This window comes from Budorcas taxicolor, chromosome 1, assembly GCF_023091745.1.
Source record: "Budorcas taxicolor isolate Tak-1 chromosome 1, Takin1.1, whole genome shotgun sequence".
Lineage (NCBI taxonomy): Eukaryota > Metazoa > Chordata > Mammalia > Artiodactyla > Bovidae > Budorcas > Budorcas taxicolor.
This window is the reverse complement of record NC_068910.1, coordinates 11,281,496-11,297,244: the sequence shown is the minus strand read 5'-3', so window position 1 is coordinate 11,297,244 and position 15,749 is coordinate 11,281,496. Positions and strand designations below refer to the sequence as shown.

The 15,749-nt window shown below is 44.1% G+C and overlaps 1 protein-coding gene across 1 annotated transcript in view; it reads right to left on the bottom strand.

Annotated features, from left to right (window-relative positions):
* RAD54L2 (RAD54 like 2) overlaps positions 1-9,898 on the bottom strand; it is an 86,672-nt gene extending 76,774 nt beyond the window's left edge. The window contains exon 1 of the mRNA XM_052635531.1: positions 9,822-9,898. The gene's annotated coding sequence lies outside the window, so the exon portion shown is untranslated. The remainder of the gene's footprint in view (positions 1-9,821) is intronic.
* Between the last annotated feature and the right edge of the window lie 5,851 nt (positions 9,899-15,749).

The window sequence follows — 15,749 nt, the reverse complement described above, 5'->3', positions numbered from 1 at the left end:
AGCACCTTCTCACAGCTGCTGATACAGCTGCACAGGACTTCAGACTCTAATCCAGCCCTACCATCCATCTGACTGAGGACGCCAAGATCAAGAGAGGTGAGTCAACTGCCCGAGCCATAGAGCGAGTGGCGACACTGGGCGCAGCTCTGGGGGGCAGACTCGGTTCACGGCACGTTACGCTCACCCACACGACCAGAAAGACACGGCCAAAAGCCAGGGTGAAATGAAACCAGGGTTATGGAATCGAGTCACCTTGACAGCCTCAAGTGGTGGGAGTGAAAGAGCTAGATTTCTGAGGGTCAGACCACAGAGGGAGCAGAAGAGGAAAACCAACAAACCTGGGTTACAATGAAAATAAAAACAAACATAAACAAATGGGACCTAATTAAATTTAAAAGCTTTTGCACAGCAAAGAAAACATAAACAAGACAAAAAGACAGCCCTGAGAATGGCAGAAAATATTTGCAAATGAAGCAACTGACAAGGGATTAATCTCCAAAATACATAAACAGCTCATGCAGCTTAACTTCCAAAAAACAAACCATCCAATCAAAAAATGGGCAGAAGACCCAAATAGACATTTCTCCAAAGACAGAGAGACGGCCAATAAACACAAAGAAACAAGCTCAATACCACTAATTATTAGAGAAATGCAAATTGAAACTACAATGAGGTATCACCTCATGGCAATCAAAATGGCCATCATCAAAAAATCTACAAACAATAAACGCTGGAGAGGAGGTAGAGAAAAGAGAACCCTTCTGCACTGTTGGTGGGAAGGTAAACTCAAACAGCCACTGTGGAGAACAGTATAGAGGTTCCTTAAAAAGCTGAAAACAGAACTACCATATGACCTAGCAATCCCACTACTGGGCATATATGCAGAGAAAACTATAATTCAAAAAAGATACATGCACCCCAATGTCCCCTACAGCACTATTTACAGTAGCCCAGTCACAGAAGCAACCTAAATGTCCATCAACAGACAAACAGATGAAGATGTGGTGTATATATATATACACACACACGGGATTATTACTCAGCCATAAAAAGGAACAAAATCATGCCATCTGCAGAGATGCGGGCAGATGGACCTAGAGATTGTCATACAGAATGAACTACAGAGAGAGAAAAATATCATATAATATTGACTATATGTGGAATCTTGGAAAGTGGTGCATGTGAAACTTATTTCCAAAGCCAAAACAGAGACACAAATGTAGAGAGCGCATATACGGCTACAGGCAGGCAGGGGTGACGGGATGAGCTGGGAGACTGGGATAGGCAAATGTACACTGCTGTGTATAAAGCAGCTAACGAATGAGAGCCTACTGCACTGCACAGGGGACTCTACTCAGTGCTCTTTGGTGACCTAAATGGGAAGGAAATTCAAAAACAGGAGATACACGTTAATGGATGTCTGATTCATTCTGCTGTACAGCAGAAACTAATACAATATTGTAAAGCAACTATACTCCAATAAAACCTTAAAAAAAAAAACAAATTGTCCAAGTTAAATAGCCAGTATCAGAACTAGGATTAAATATCAAGTCCTCATTATTAAGGATAGAAAATGGCAAGGTGGACTTCCCTGATCGTCCTGTGGCTAAGAATCTGCCCGCCAGTGCAGAGATACAGGTTTGATTCCTGGTCTGGAAAGCTCCCACAAGTCTCAGAGCAACTAAGCCCACGCACCACAACTAACAAGCCTGCGCTCTAGAGCCTGGGAGCTGCAACTACTGAAGCCCGGGAAAACCGGAGCCCGGGTTCTGCAACAAGAGAAGCCGCCACAGTAAGTCTGTGCACTGCAGAGAAGAGTGGCCCCCACCTTGCCACAACTAGAGAAAGTCCCCATGCAGCAGCGCAGACCCAGCACAGCTGAAAAGAAAAATAAGAATTTTTTTTAAAAAGAGAAAATGGCAAGGTGATGATGTTTAAGAAATAAAATGCTCTCAACAGAGATATGCACTCATGTCATGACAAAGTCTGAGATTAGCTTTGAAATATGCCAGCAACAGAAAAAAAAAAAGTGGGAAAGATAATTGAAAGAAAAAACTGGGGAAATATTAATCATGACCAAAATTGAGTGATGGCTACATGGGATTCCTTATACTAGACTCCCTGCTGCTGTGTATGTTTGAAATTTTCCATAATAAAAAGTTCACTTACACACAGCTTCCCTCTCTGCAAAGGGAAATCAGTCGAAATGAAGAGCAACAAACATCAAGAAAAAACATCTTTGTCTGGGCAACAAGGAATTCACTCAGAGTTGGTATTCAGGAGAAAAACAGGACCAGAAGCCAGATCACAAAGGATGAAGAGGTATAGCTAAAGAAAGAAGTGAGGAAATGGCTATGAAACTGAATCTTAGATAGAATGCCCAGGCATAAGAAGGAGAGGCTAGGATAGCATGAAAGGCCAAACTACTTTGGTTCTACCTTGTTCTGCTGCTGCTGCTGCTAAGTCACTTCAGTCGTGTCCGACCTGTGTGACCCCATAGACGGCAGCCCACCAGGCTCCCCCATCCCTGGGATTCTCCAGGCAAGAGTACTGGAGTGGGGTGCCATCACCTTCTCCGGTTCTACCTTGTATGTAGGTAAAAACAAAAAGGGGAAAGAGGGAGGACAGGAAGATACTAGAAAGAAGACGAGTGAGCAATTAATTAATTAACCAATCAACCTATATATGAAACAAAAACATTAAACTATGCTCATCCCCCTTCAATAAGGAAATATAAATAAAAGTGAGTTGTCTAGGATTCAACTGTCAAAGATTAAAATTATTTATAATGCTCCCTGTTAGAGGAGAAATATAAACTGATATAATCTTTCAAAAGTTATGTGATAATATCTAGTAAAATTATAAACAAACACAAGTCTTGACTTGTTAGGAATTTTTCCAGTTGCAGGAATCTATCCCAGGAAGTACACAGGGCACAGAAAGATATATACAATGCACACAAAGAGGTATAGGAAGATATATCTCAAGGATGTTACTTCAAAGGTAAGAAACAAATGGCTATCACCAGGGGACTAGGAAAACTGATAAAAACATATAATACTATAAACTATTAAAAGATACAACAGAGATGTGTCAGACACATAGGAAAATGCACAAGAAAAAATGCATTAAATGAATACGCAAACTATTAAAAAAGTAGGTATACTGTGATTCCAATTCTGTGAAAAAGGAATTATTTTATCTCACACATATACAGAAACACAAATACGTCCATATCAGCATATGGTGGTGGTTTAGTTGCTAAGCCGTGTCCAGCTCTTGCAACCCCATGGACTGTAGCCTGCCAGGCTCCTCTGTCCATGGGATTCTCCAGGCAAGAATACTGGAGTGGGCTGCCATTTCCTTCTCAAAGGGATCCTCCCGGAGATATCAGCATATACCCAGTGGAAAAAAGTGTGGATAAACATAAACCAAATTCATGAGAGTAGTTAACACTGAGATATGGGATTATGGGCTCCTTTGCTTATTTAAAAATATCTAAATTTTAACTGTACCCATATATTACCTGAATAATCAGGAAAAAAGTTAAGGACTTGAAAGGAGAGGGAGAAAAAAAAAATCAGTGAGCCCTCAGGTGAGGTCACAGGTCAAGAAGGAGGGAGACAGAGAGCAGGTCTAGGGCCTGAGGGAATAAGGAGCCTGGGGACCTGTGCAGCCGCCGCTGTGGGAACCGCGGTCTGCGAATGCAGCAGGACAGCACCTGCCGGGCAGAGACAGCTCAATCAGTGAGGCAGTGGGAGCTGCTGACAAGCACAGCAGCCCAGGAACACTGGGCAGCCGAGGGGCCGCCAGGGAAGCCGGGGAGAGAATTCAGGGTTGGCAACTGGCAGAGCAGGCAGTGCGCAAAGGTTCAGGCACGTTCTCAGATCCGGGCAGGGCAGCACAGAAATTGTGGACCACGGCAAACCACAGCGAAGAGAAGCTGGAGAGACGGTGCGATGGGAAGGCACTAAGCTCAACCCAGAATGACCCCTGAAGGACTCTTCCAGACGTTCATTCTTGTTCCAGTTTCTACACATAATCCCGTTAGGAGGAAGATCCCAATTTGAGTCACTGGGTCTCAAGTGCAAAACCATCTCCGCCTGCTTCTGGGTGTTTCTCATAACCCCTAAAGGATCAGTGAGGAAGGCAGGAGCTCCTTCTGGGCTCCCCACCTTCCCCTGGCACCCAGCTCTTCCAGAGTCACTAGGCTGCTGTTAACAGAGCAGAGGCTCCACTCCCTGGGTGGACTGTGTATCCTCTACTGGCCAGAAACCTGGAATAAGGGGGGACTGGAGAATCCCAGCGATGGCGGAGCCTAGTGGGCTGCTGTCTACGGGGTCGCACAAAGTCAGACAGGACTGAAGCGACGCAGCAGCAGCCGCAGCAGCAGTCACCTCTAACTAAAGCCCTAACAGTATCCCCTGAGCACGGTAAGAAGGGCCCCAAACTTAGAAAACCTGGCATGAAGCTCCAGCTCCTTCTTACTGGCTCTGTGCACTCGAGAGCAAGCCATTTCACCTCTCTCTGTTCTAAATTACAATATCGTACATATACAAACTATATTATACTTATAATAGTAAAGGAAACATTCTTCAATTCTACCTGCTTACCACTTTCATCAATGGTGCTGTAAAACCATAAAAGGATGCAAGTACCTTCAATGTGCCTATTTGGATGAAATTGTTCATAGTTTTATTGCTTTTCATCTATAACAATTTTCTTCTCAAGATTTCAACACTGCTCACGAATTTCTTCAATTTAACAGTTGCTTGCCACATTTAAAGTGCCTTATGCTTTGTCTCAGCTTTCCTTTTTCTCTCATGTCAATTTTATCTTTAACTACAGTTACTTGCCACGCTCTCCTTTCCTGTGGTCTGTTACGTCACTTACAGGAAAGAATAACTGCATTATGCAGGCTTCAATAAAGTTCCTTACACCTGGCCAGTGCGATTCCTAGGTGGTCTGATCAACCATGGAAATTAATTTAAAGTGATTTAGATAGTATATTCTCAAGTTATTTTACAACTAAAAAGAGCCAAGAGGGTGACTAAATGAATTGGCACAATTCCATTACTTCCAGGTTAGTAATTCAGAACAATAGAGCTTTCTAACAAAGAACTAATATATCAGTTTCAGTGTTAGTACAGTGGTAAGCTGAACAAAAAACTCAAACAGCTAATTTCACAATCACGGAGTTGAAATTCTTCAATAAAATTTGGGCAAACGATATATCCTGAATTATGACGATACTGAGCTCAGCTGGATCTTCAAAAAGTCTGTCAGCTGACAAAAGTCACAACATCCTGGTGTTAAATCCATTACTCACTCCCAGGCTGGAAGTAGGTGAATGGAGACTTTGTAGCCCAAACTAACGAGTCACTGCTCTTCCCACATGAGGACAAAGTGCTCAGAGCAGTAAATGGCCAATGGAAGATCTGGATAAACTAAAGAAGTGTCACGTTCTCTTCAAGGGAAACTTCTGGCAAGACCCAAAGAGAGAAGGTAATAGCTCCCCAGCATCAAAATCATTAACATTCAGAATAAGCAACACGTTTTGAAAGCAAACTAGAGCACTGCTTTCAGCAACCTGGAAACATAAAGACGGGAGCACTGCTTCAGCCAGGATCAGGTTTGCCCATGAAGCTGGAACTCTCATCACATCACCAGAGTCACAAGGAATAATTTCATGACACTTCACATGCAGAGGTCATTCATTTGTTCACTGAACATTTACTGAGTAGCTACTTCTGTAACAGAAATGGTTAGGTACTGGGATGTAAAGTTAAACAAGACCAGGTCCTGCCCTCCAGTAATTCACAATGTAGGCACAGAAAATACACAAAAATACCCAAAGTTAAGGGTACACCGGTTATGAAAGAAGCTTTCACAGATTGCAATGGCCATACAAAAGAAAGGCACTCACCTTAATCCGGAAAGAATCAAGGAAGGGCTTTAAGTGATGGTGGGGCCTGCATTCCTAGTAAATTTAAGCCTAAGGGTCAAACAAGCACTAGAATGGGAGGGAAAATTAGTGAGAGGAATAGCTTGAGAATCCTGGGACCTTCAAGGAGCTCACATGACTGGAACCTAAAGTGACAGAGGATTTGTGGCAGAAGAGGGACCGGAGAGTAAGACATCACAGAGGCCAGGTCACAAAGGTCCTTGTGAGATGTTGAAGTAGAGACATACCAGGATCTAAATATTCGCGTATTTCGAGGCCAGAGGTATATTATTTACTTTTAACTAGAGTTAAATACTACTCTGAATGGAGGGGAATTTGATGAAGAAAGACTGGAAGAGATTCAGGGCCAGTTATTTTGAATCATTTCTGTCTGGCTCATTCTTATTTTTCTCTCAACTTTTTTTTTTTTCCCCTCTCACGAGGAAAAAATAAAACTGAACAATTCTATAACAAAGCCTGTGAACCTTCTGTTCATCAAAAACATTTCTGAACAGAGTGCTAGATTCTATCAAACTAGCCCAAATTAGACAAATTTCTCCAGCATCTAGAGCCTTTCAGGCAAAAAGACCAAAGTCAAGTATCTGATGCCAACAGAAGAAAGCTAGAGAAATACCCTGATTAGGGGCCACACAGAACATGTTGCTGCTTAGCAAATCCCAGCACTTTGTCACTGGGAATGCCCACTGTTCCCAAAACAAGGACATGCCAAACAGTTACCTCTGGGCATCTCCATAGAAACTGCCAGGAAAAAATCTACCAGTGCCAGGAATGACCTTGGACTTTATAGTGTGGACTCAACAATTCTCTCACCTGACCAGGGTGCCAACAGCAGTAGACAGAAGGTTGCCTTCCTCACTACACAAGGAAACTGAACCTCTCAGCCATGTACAGCACTCAGCCACACTCCTGGCACTAATACTACTGAGAAGAGTATCCGGACATAATGATAGACACTAACCACTACTAGCAGCAAGCACTGACCACCCATGAAGCATTAGGCCCTCATCTCCAGTCCTCGTTACAACCTGCAGAGGTTATTTTATTAAGCCCCATTTCACAGACTGAAAAAAATTTAAAAACAAGGCACAAAGAAGTTAAAGCTTACCTAGGTCAAAAAGCTAGCAACAGGTACAGATGGGATGACTTCAAAAACCATGCTTTCCATCATCCTAGACACCTCAGAATTTTTCCAAAGAAATCAAACACTCTAAGCCTTCTTTCCAAGAGTCTCTGAGGTCATCCATCTGACTAAGAGGTAGTCAAAAACATTTTTCAGCAATCAGTTTGCCTCCAAAGCAACAAATAAGTTTTAATTTAATTTAATCAACTGGCTATTCCTGATGGAAAGTGAGACATATTTCAAAGGATTTATTATTGACATGCCTTGATTTTAAATCTCTTATTTTTGGCCAAAATACACATGCAGCAAGACAGAGAAGAGAGCAAAGGACAGACTTTCATTTAACTAGATCAGAATGGAGATTAACAATTACAGCAAAAAAGCTTTCAAACATAATTTATGAAGTAAAAATTAACAGGCAAGGAATATCAAGTAGGCTGAGCCTTACCTCAATTTTATTCCTCCTGTTCTAGAGACAGCACTCCCACCATCAGCAGACACTCCCAGTCTATATACAGTGAACCAGACAAAGGCAATAAGCAACACCTTCATGCTCTCAAAACCACAGTGGGAAGGAAAGTGTGATGGCTTCCTAAGGAACCTAGGCACACATACAGTATTTGTAAATCACAGCCCATCAAGATACAGCCACAAAATGTTTACCTTGTGGTTTGTCTACAGGCATACTTCAGGTTAACAGGTGTATGCAAATTAAATAATCCAAAACAATCCCATATCATTGTGAACTTCTCCCATGGAAATATATAATCGTCAGTAGTCAGAATCAAAACTTTATGAACTACTATTATTAAAACAAGAATAACATCACCATGGCGGAGGTGCCCAACACAGGGCCTGGCATAATTCATAGATACTTGTTTATGGAAGAATGAATTACTTACAGGAGAAAAAGACAGGGAAAGAATAATTCAAGGAAAATACATGATTTTTTAAACATTAAGGGAAAAAAAAATCCCCAGAACCATCAGCAAAACTACAAATAGAATTACCTCACATCTCATCTGAAAATTTATACTCTAATATGCTCCAAAGAGGCAATAGAACTCCTAACACTAAACAAACTCTGAAAGTACAATGACTCTGACACTTATTTTTCCCCACACGAGGTTTGATACCTCATCTACAGACAACACACCAACTTTTGAGAATATTCCATAGAGAACTCTGGTGCGTAAAATAGATGCAGGCCTTAGCTACTTGGAATTTGCATATTGCCTTTCAATGATACAGATGAGACACAGTGTCCAGACCAGACAGACAACACTTCTAGTGAAGATAATGTCCTGGGAGAGTTGAAATGACGGTCACTAAGATTTAGCAGATTTAATGTAATGACTTCGTGGCAGTAGGAGAATATGAAGTTTCATGGATTTAGGGATAAAATGAACTTTTGACAAACTGTAAAAGAGTTTGCACATCCCTTTCTCGAGCTGCACACGTTAAACAATGACACACAAGTCAGTGAAAAGAGGCCCTGAAATTAATTTAGATTTAGAAAAAGTGAGGTGAAAAACCCTAAAATTTACATATATTATGCTAACTTTGTCTATCATTATAAACAACAGCCATAGTGTTGAAAAGAAAGCATGAGTCACAATTCAAAAACAAGGGAAAAAAAAAAATGAACAGAGGAATGCTTTGGGTCCAAATACCACAAAGAAATTTTTTACTTAAAACACAGTTAATGACAGCTACCAGTCTGACTCGCAGTAAAAAGGAATGGTCCACACTTCTATTCAGGAACAAACTCGATTTAGCCCCCAGACGCCGCCTTCTAGCCCCATCTACCTCAGTGCCCAGCCTCCAACATAACTCAGCCACAACCACTAGCAAGTGGCAGGAATTCTAATAGATCTGAGTCACCCCTCCCCCGCAGAAAGAGGTCATTCTCTATCAGGAAGCCCACTCTGCAAAGGTCCCTTGTTTATCTCACAGGCTGCCACCACCAACGGCCCACAAAAAGCCAATTCTCCAACCTCAGCAGCCTACCAACCCTCCTCTATACTCTCCAGTTCACAACTCCGGCTTCACCCTAACGCCAAGGAAGCCAACATGACTTACTGTGACACTCTTGTGACAAGTTCCCTTTCCGAGAATCACTCAACTTTGGGATGCTGGGCCCTGGAGAATCCATCTCTTCGCTCAACTCCCCTGTGCCCAGCTGAGCTCCTTGCCTTTCCAGGAACTAATCACCGGTTACCTCAGGGAAGCTAAATACTCAACACCCTTTTCCCCTCAGCCAGATCCCGTTCTGCCAAGTTCACAGACCTGAGCGGGTGGGGAGGAGGGCAAGGAGAGACGCATCTCGATTCGCCTTACGGACCAGGCAGGCACACTGAGGCCCCCTAGAATTCCAAACGCACCCTCCCCGCTACCCACCCGCTATGGCCAGACTCCAGGCCTTCTGCATCAGGCGCTAAGAGCGCACGCCACTACAGTTAAGTCTCCGTGTCCCTACGACTCCCTTTCCCGGGTACAAAGGTCCTAAATACCAAGCCAGTAAGGCCCCAGGTGGAGGCCAAGACCCCCGCCAAGCCTCCAGCCACCGGAGTTTCCCAGGTGGGATCCAGGGCCCAAAGGCCTGGGCCACTAGGACCGGCTTGCTGCCTCAGGCCGCTGAGCGCCAGGGGCCCGGGCCGCCTCTCCACTCGGCCCCCATTGTTGCGGGTCCCGGCGGCCCGAGTAGGGAGCCCGGGGGCCGGCAACCGCACTCACCTCCCGCGCCGCGGCTCGTGGCCGCGCCGGGCCGGGTAGGGCCGAGGGGCCGAGCGCTCCGCTGCGCCCGCCTTGGCAGTGCCTGCGGCAGTGGCAGCGGGGATGGAGGGAGGCAACCGGCCAGGCCCGGGCGCCACGGGCTGGCTCCGGCTAAGCGTCGGTCCTCTCCGGCGGCGGCGCTCTCAGCCTCCGCTGGCGGTCCGCGCCAGAAAGCTTCCCCCTCCCGGCCCGCGCGCCCGGCCGCCCGGACGGGAACACGCGCCGCGGACAGGAAAGTTCCGCTGAGGGCCTGTCGGAAGCCGCTGTTCCCCCACGCCGGATGGATTGCGACTCCTTCCTCTACAGAGCCATTTATGCTAACTTTTTCAGGAGTGAATGAAGCACAGAAATCCCAGGCCGGAAACCTGAGAATGATTTTAGTGGTGTGTCCAACAGAATGAGTTTGCACCCCGCTAGCCATCAGAGAGACAAGTTGGAAAGTCAGTGATTCAAGTGCGTCTCGGTTCCTCCTCATTCCTCACTTGGGGATAACCTTGGAGGCTTGTTAGGACTATATGAAATGTTGCAAGTGCCTGGCGCGGAGATGTGCGACTCAACATTGGGTCTCGGTCATTGCTGACGCTGCCAATGATGATTGTTACTACTGCTATCGCCTCCTACAGAGCTTGGGCGCAGATTTCAAGGACTCTTGAAATTGATGTGCACCATATAACTAGGTTTTTTCCCCTCCCGACCGGTTTCCTGTTGACTGAAGCTGGAAAAAAGGCAGGGACAAAAAGGGCTTTCCTGATCACTGATACTGAGAGGGAAGTGAAAGACTCAGGTTCTCTTCCCTCAGGTTGGGAATTATTGCCATCTGGGCTCCAGTTAAGGGGAAGAGTGAACTGTGTCAGCTACACAACAGGCCCAGGTTCCCTTCCTTCTCCCTCTTTCAAGAAATGAATATTGACGAAATGATGAAAAAGTTCAGAAAGTGGGCTTTGTTTTCCGCATAAAATCAAGACAATAAAACAATCCTCCTTCCCTCTTCCTTTTTCGTCTAGGCCTTCACACCTCTGTTGTTTAGTCGCTAAATCCTGTCTGACTCTTTGCGACCCCATGGACTGCAACATGCCAGGCCTCCCTGTCAATCAACAACTCCTGGAGTTTACTCAAACTCATGTCCATTGAGTTAGTGATGCCATCCAACCATCTCATCCTCTGTCTTCCCCTTCTCCTCCTGCCCTCAATCTTTCCCAGCATCAGGGTCTTTTCCAATGAGTCAGCTCTTCACATCAGGTGGACAAAGTATTGGAGTTTCAGCCTCAACATCAGTCCTTCCAGTGAATATTCAGGACTGATTTTCTTTAGGATTGACTGGTTGGATCTCCTTGCAGTCCAAGGGACTCTCTAGAGTCTTCTCCAACACCATAGTTCAAAAAGCATCAATTCTTTGGTGCTCACCTTTCTTTATAGTCCAACTCTCACATCCATACATGACTACTAGAAAAAACAAATCCTTGACTAGACGGACCTTTGATGGCAAAGTAACATCTCTGCTTTTCAATATGCTATCTAGGTTGGTCATAACTTTCCTTCCAAGGAGTAAGCATCTTAATTTAATTTCATGGCTGCAGTCACCATCTGCAGTGATTTTGGAGCCCCAAAAATAAAGTCTGCCACCATTTCCACTGTTTCCCCATCTATTTGCCATGAAGTGATGGGACCAGATGCCATGATCTTCGTTTTCTGAATGTTGAGCTTTAAACCAACTCTTTCACTCTCCTCTTTCACTTTCATCAAGAGGCTCTTCAGTTCTTTCACTTTTTGTGATAAGTGTGGTGCTATCTGCATATCTAAGGTTATTGATATTTCTCCCAGCAATCTTGATTCCAGTTTGTGCTTCATCCAGCCCAGCATTTCTCATGATGTACCCTGCATATAAGTTAAATAAGCAGGGTGACAATGTACAGCCTTGACATACTCCTTTTCCTATTTGGAACCAGTCTGTTGTTCCATGTCCAGTTCTAAATGTTGCTTCCTGACCTGCATACAGATTCCTCAAGAGGCAGGTCAGGTGGTCTGGTATTCCCATCTCTTTCAGAATTTTCCACAGTTTATTGTGATCCACACAGTCATAGGCTTTGGCATAGTCAACAAAGTAGAAATAGATGTTTTTCTGGAACTCCCTTGCTTTTTCAGTGATCCAGTGGATGTTAGCAATTTGATCTCTGGTTCCTCTGCCTTTTCTAAATCCAGCTTGAACATCTGGAATTTCACAGTTCATGTATTTTTGAAGCCTGGCTTGGAGAATTTTGAGCGTTACTTTACTAGCGTGTGAGATGAGTGCAATTGTGTGGTACTCTGAGCATTCTTTGGCATTGCCTTTCTTAGGGATTGGAATGAAAACTGACCTTTTCCAGTCCTATGGCCACTGCTGAAGTTTCCAAATTTACTGGCATATTGAGTGCAGCACTTTCACAGCATCATCTTCCAGGATTTGAAATAGCTCAACTGGAATTCCATCACCTCCACTACCTTTGTTCATAGTGATGCTTCCTAAGGCCCACTTGACTTCACATTCCAGGATGTCTGGCTCTAGGTGAGTGATCACACCATTGTGATTATCTGGGTCGTGCAGATGTTTTTTGTACGGTTCTTCTGTGTATTCTTGCCACCTCTTCTTAATATCTTCTGCTTCTGTTAGGTCCATACCATTTCTGTCCTTTATTGAGCCCATCTTTGCATGAAATGTTCCCTTGGTATCTCTAATCTTCTTGAAGAGATCTCTAGTCTTTTCTGTTCTATTGCTTTCCTTTTATTTCTTTGCACTGATCACTGAGGAAGGCTGTCTTATCCCTCCTTGCTATTCTTTGGAACTCTGCATTCAAATGGATATATCTTTCCTTTTCTCCTTTGCTTTTTGTATCTCTTCTTTTCACAGCTATTTGTAAGCCCTCCTCAGACAACCATTTTGCTTTTTTGCATTTCTTTTTCTTGGGGATGGTCTTGCTCCCTGTCTCCTGTACAATGTCATGAATCTCTGTCCATAGTTCTTCAGGCACTCTATCAGATCTAGTCCCTTAAATCTATTTCTCACTTCCACTGTATAATTGTTAGGGATTTAATTTAGGTCATACCTGAATGATCCCTATGTTCTTCAATTTAAGTCTGAATTTGGCAATAAGGAGTTCATGATCTGAGCCACAGTCAGCTCCTGGTTTTGTTTTTGCTGACTGTATAGAGCTTCTCCATCTTTGGTTGCAAAGAATATAATCAATCTGATTTCGGTGTTGACCGTCTGGTGATGTCCATGTGCAGAGTCTTCTCTTGTGTTGTTGGAAGAGGGTGTTTGCTATGACCAGTGCCTTCTCTTGGCAAATCTCTATTAGCCTTTGTCCTGCTTCATTCTGTTCTCCAAGGCCAAATTTGCTTGTTACTCCAGGTGTTTCTTGACTTCCTACTTTTGCATTCCCGTCCCCTATAATGAAAAGGACATCTTTTGGGGGTTTTAGTTCTAGAAGGTCTTGTAGGTCTTCATAGACCCATTCAACTTCAGTTTCTTCAGCATTACTGGTCGGGACATAGACTGGGATTACCGTGATATTGAATGGTTTGCCTTGAAAATGAACAGAGGTCATTCTGTTGTTTTTGAGATTGCATCCAAGTACTGCATTTCAGACTCTCATTGATTATGATGGCTACTCCATTTCTTCTAAGGGATGCTTGCCCACAGTAGTAGATATAATGGTCATCTGAGTTAAATTCACCCATTCCAGTCCATTTTAATTCGCTGATTCCTAAAATGTCAACATTCATTCTTGCCATCTCCTGTTTGACCACTCCCAATATGCCTTGATTCGTGGACATAACATTCCATGTTCCTGTGCAATATTGCTCTTTACAGCATCGGCCCTTGCTTCCATCACCAGTCACATCCACAACTGGGTGTGGTTTTTGCTTTGGCTCTGTCTCTTTATTCTTTCTGCAGTTATTTCCCCCCTGATCTCTAGTAGCATATTGGGCACCTACCAACCTGGGAGTTCATGTTCCCAAACTACTGATGGGAATTTAGATCTGCAGAAGGTGCTCCAAAAGTATCATACTTGTCACATGGCCTCAAATTTTCCATTCTTGCCTCACCCCTTGGTTTCTGAGACTCAGGAAATTTTACCTTGATACCCTTCTCCCTTGTCTGAAGAGACTTTCCAGAAAGGATCTGATATCAGTTACCTGAACCTAAATTAAATTTTGTCACTGTGTCATACATATATACACGTGGATTTCCATCTAGATTATCCTCTGGAAGGAAAGGGCTCATCTGCCTAAAGACATTTTCGTAACCACCTGAAAATAGCAGGCTTCTAAGCAGAGAGCAGCATTCGCAAAACCTCTGGAAGTTCTCCGCCTATTCAAGTAAGGAGACTTCATACTATGATCCTAAAGGATGTCTCAAAAGCTGGTTCACTCTTCTCTGAATCCCAAGGTCACATCACCACTCCAACCCCTCCCTGATCCATGCCTCACATTTTCCCCAGTTGGCCTCTTAGCTTGGACTCCCTGTGTGATAAATAAAGCAGATTTGGTCTCAAGTGTTGAAGTAGGTTTGAGTGAGAGCCCTAAAAATGACCAAACAGAGGAAAAAGGGACCAGGGAAGTGGGGCAGAAACTTGAGAAAGAAGTCTTATTATCTCCCTCCCTTCTCCCAAAAGACCTAATATACAAGCATCAAACACCCCCAAACTGGGACTTCCCTGGTGGGGCAGTGCCTGGGACTCTATGCTCCCAATGCAGGGGACCTGGCTTGGATCCTTGATTGGGGAACTGGATCCCACATGCCACAGCTAGGAGTTTGCATCAAACTAAAGATCCTGGATGCCACAACTGAGACCCAGCACAGCCAAAAAAAAAAAGACACCCATACTTACTTGCCTCCTCTGTCACTGAGGTTGAGCAACAAGGGTCAGGGCTGGCTCCCCTGGTGATAGAACCCCCTCTTGTTCTCTCCCCAAAGATTCCCATTGCCCTTCTGTGACATCACTGCTTCCTTGCCCTCTGGGAGCTTCCCTGACAAGTTGGATGATGTTATACCCTTACAGCCACCTTTGGTGAGCATGCTGTGTGCCTGCCCCCCAGTTCACCTATAAGAAAATGGGCTATATTAGGGAGGAAGGAGGAATCTCTAGAGTGGGATTCACACAGCTGCCTATTGATTGCTCTGCCTACAAGTTAGGTTGAAAAATCTGGGATCTTCCTGCTGGGATTAACAGTGACTTATAATAAAAAGCTAGAACTAGGCCTTCATCACTGTGAATTCACACCTGGAGAAACACCCTCTTCCTTTTACCTGCTTCACCTCTTCTTTCCATGAAAGCCAGCTCAGTCCTTTTCCCACCAGCCACATTTCCAACCCACTCCCACTTCTGGATGCCAAACACATGATCATTCTGAACCAGGTTCCAAGGTGATGGTTGTTTCTCTTTCTTCAACAGCCAGCCTACCGAGATTTTTAGAAAACCTTTCCCTTATACCTGGCTTCTCTTATACTACGTTATAATCTCTAGGATGCTTGAAAAAAAAATCCACTCCAATGTTTATTGAAGACTTGGTAAAACTGCTGCACCATAATTTCCCCCTTTCAGCAATTATTTACTGGGTTCCTACCTTGTACCAGCACCGTGCTGGATGCTGGGGAATACCAATTAGATGTGCAAACCCTAAGTGTAAGCATTTTACAGCTATTAATGCATTTGATCCTCAGATCGACATTGTGAGGTGTGTACAAGTATCACCCCACTTCAAAGATGGAAAGACTGAAGCTGGGACTTAAGAAAGGGGTGGATTTGAGTACAGGCACTGAAGTGAATGAAGAACTATACTCAAAGCTGAGCATGGCGTATTCTGATATGTAAAGTGAAACTAATAAAAACCTGTCCCATGTGGCTGTGC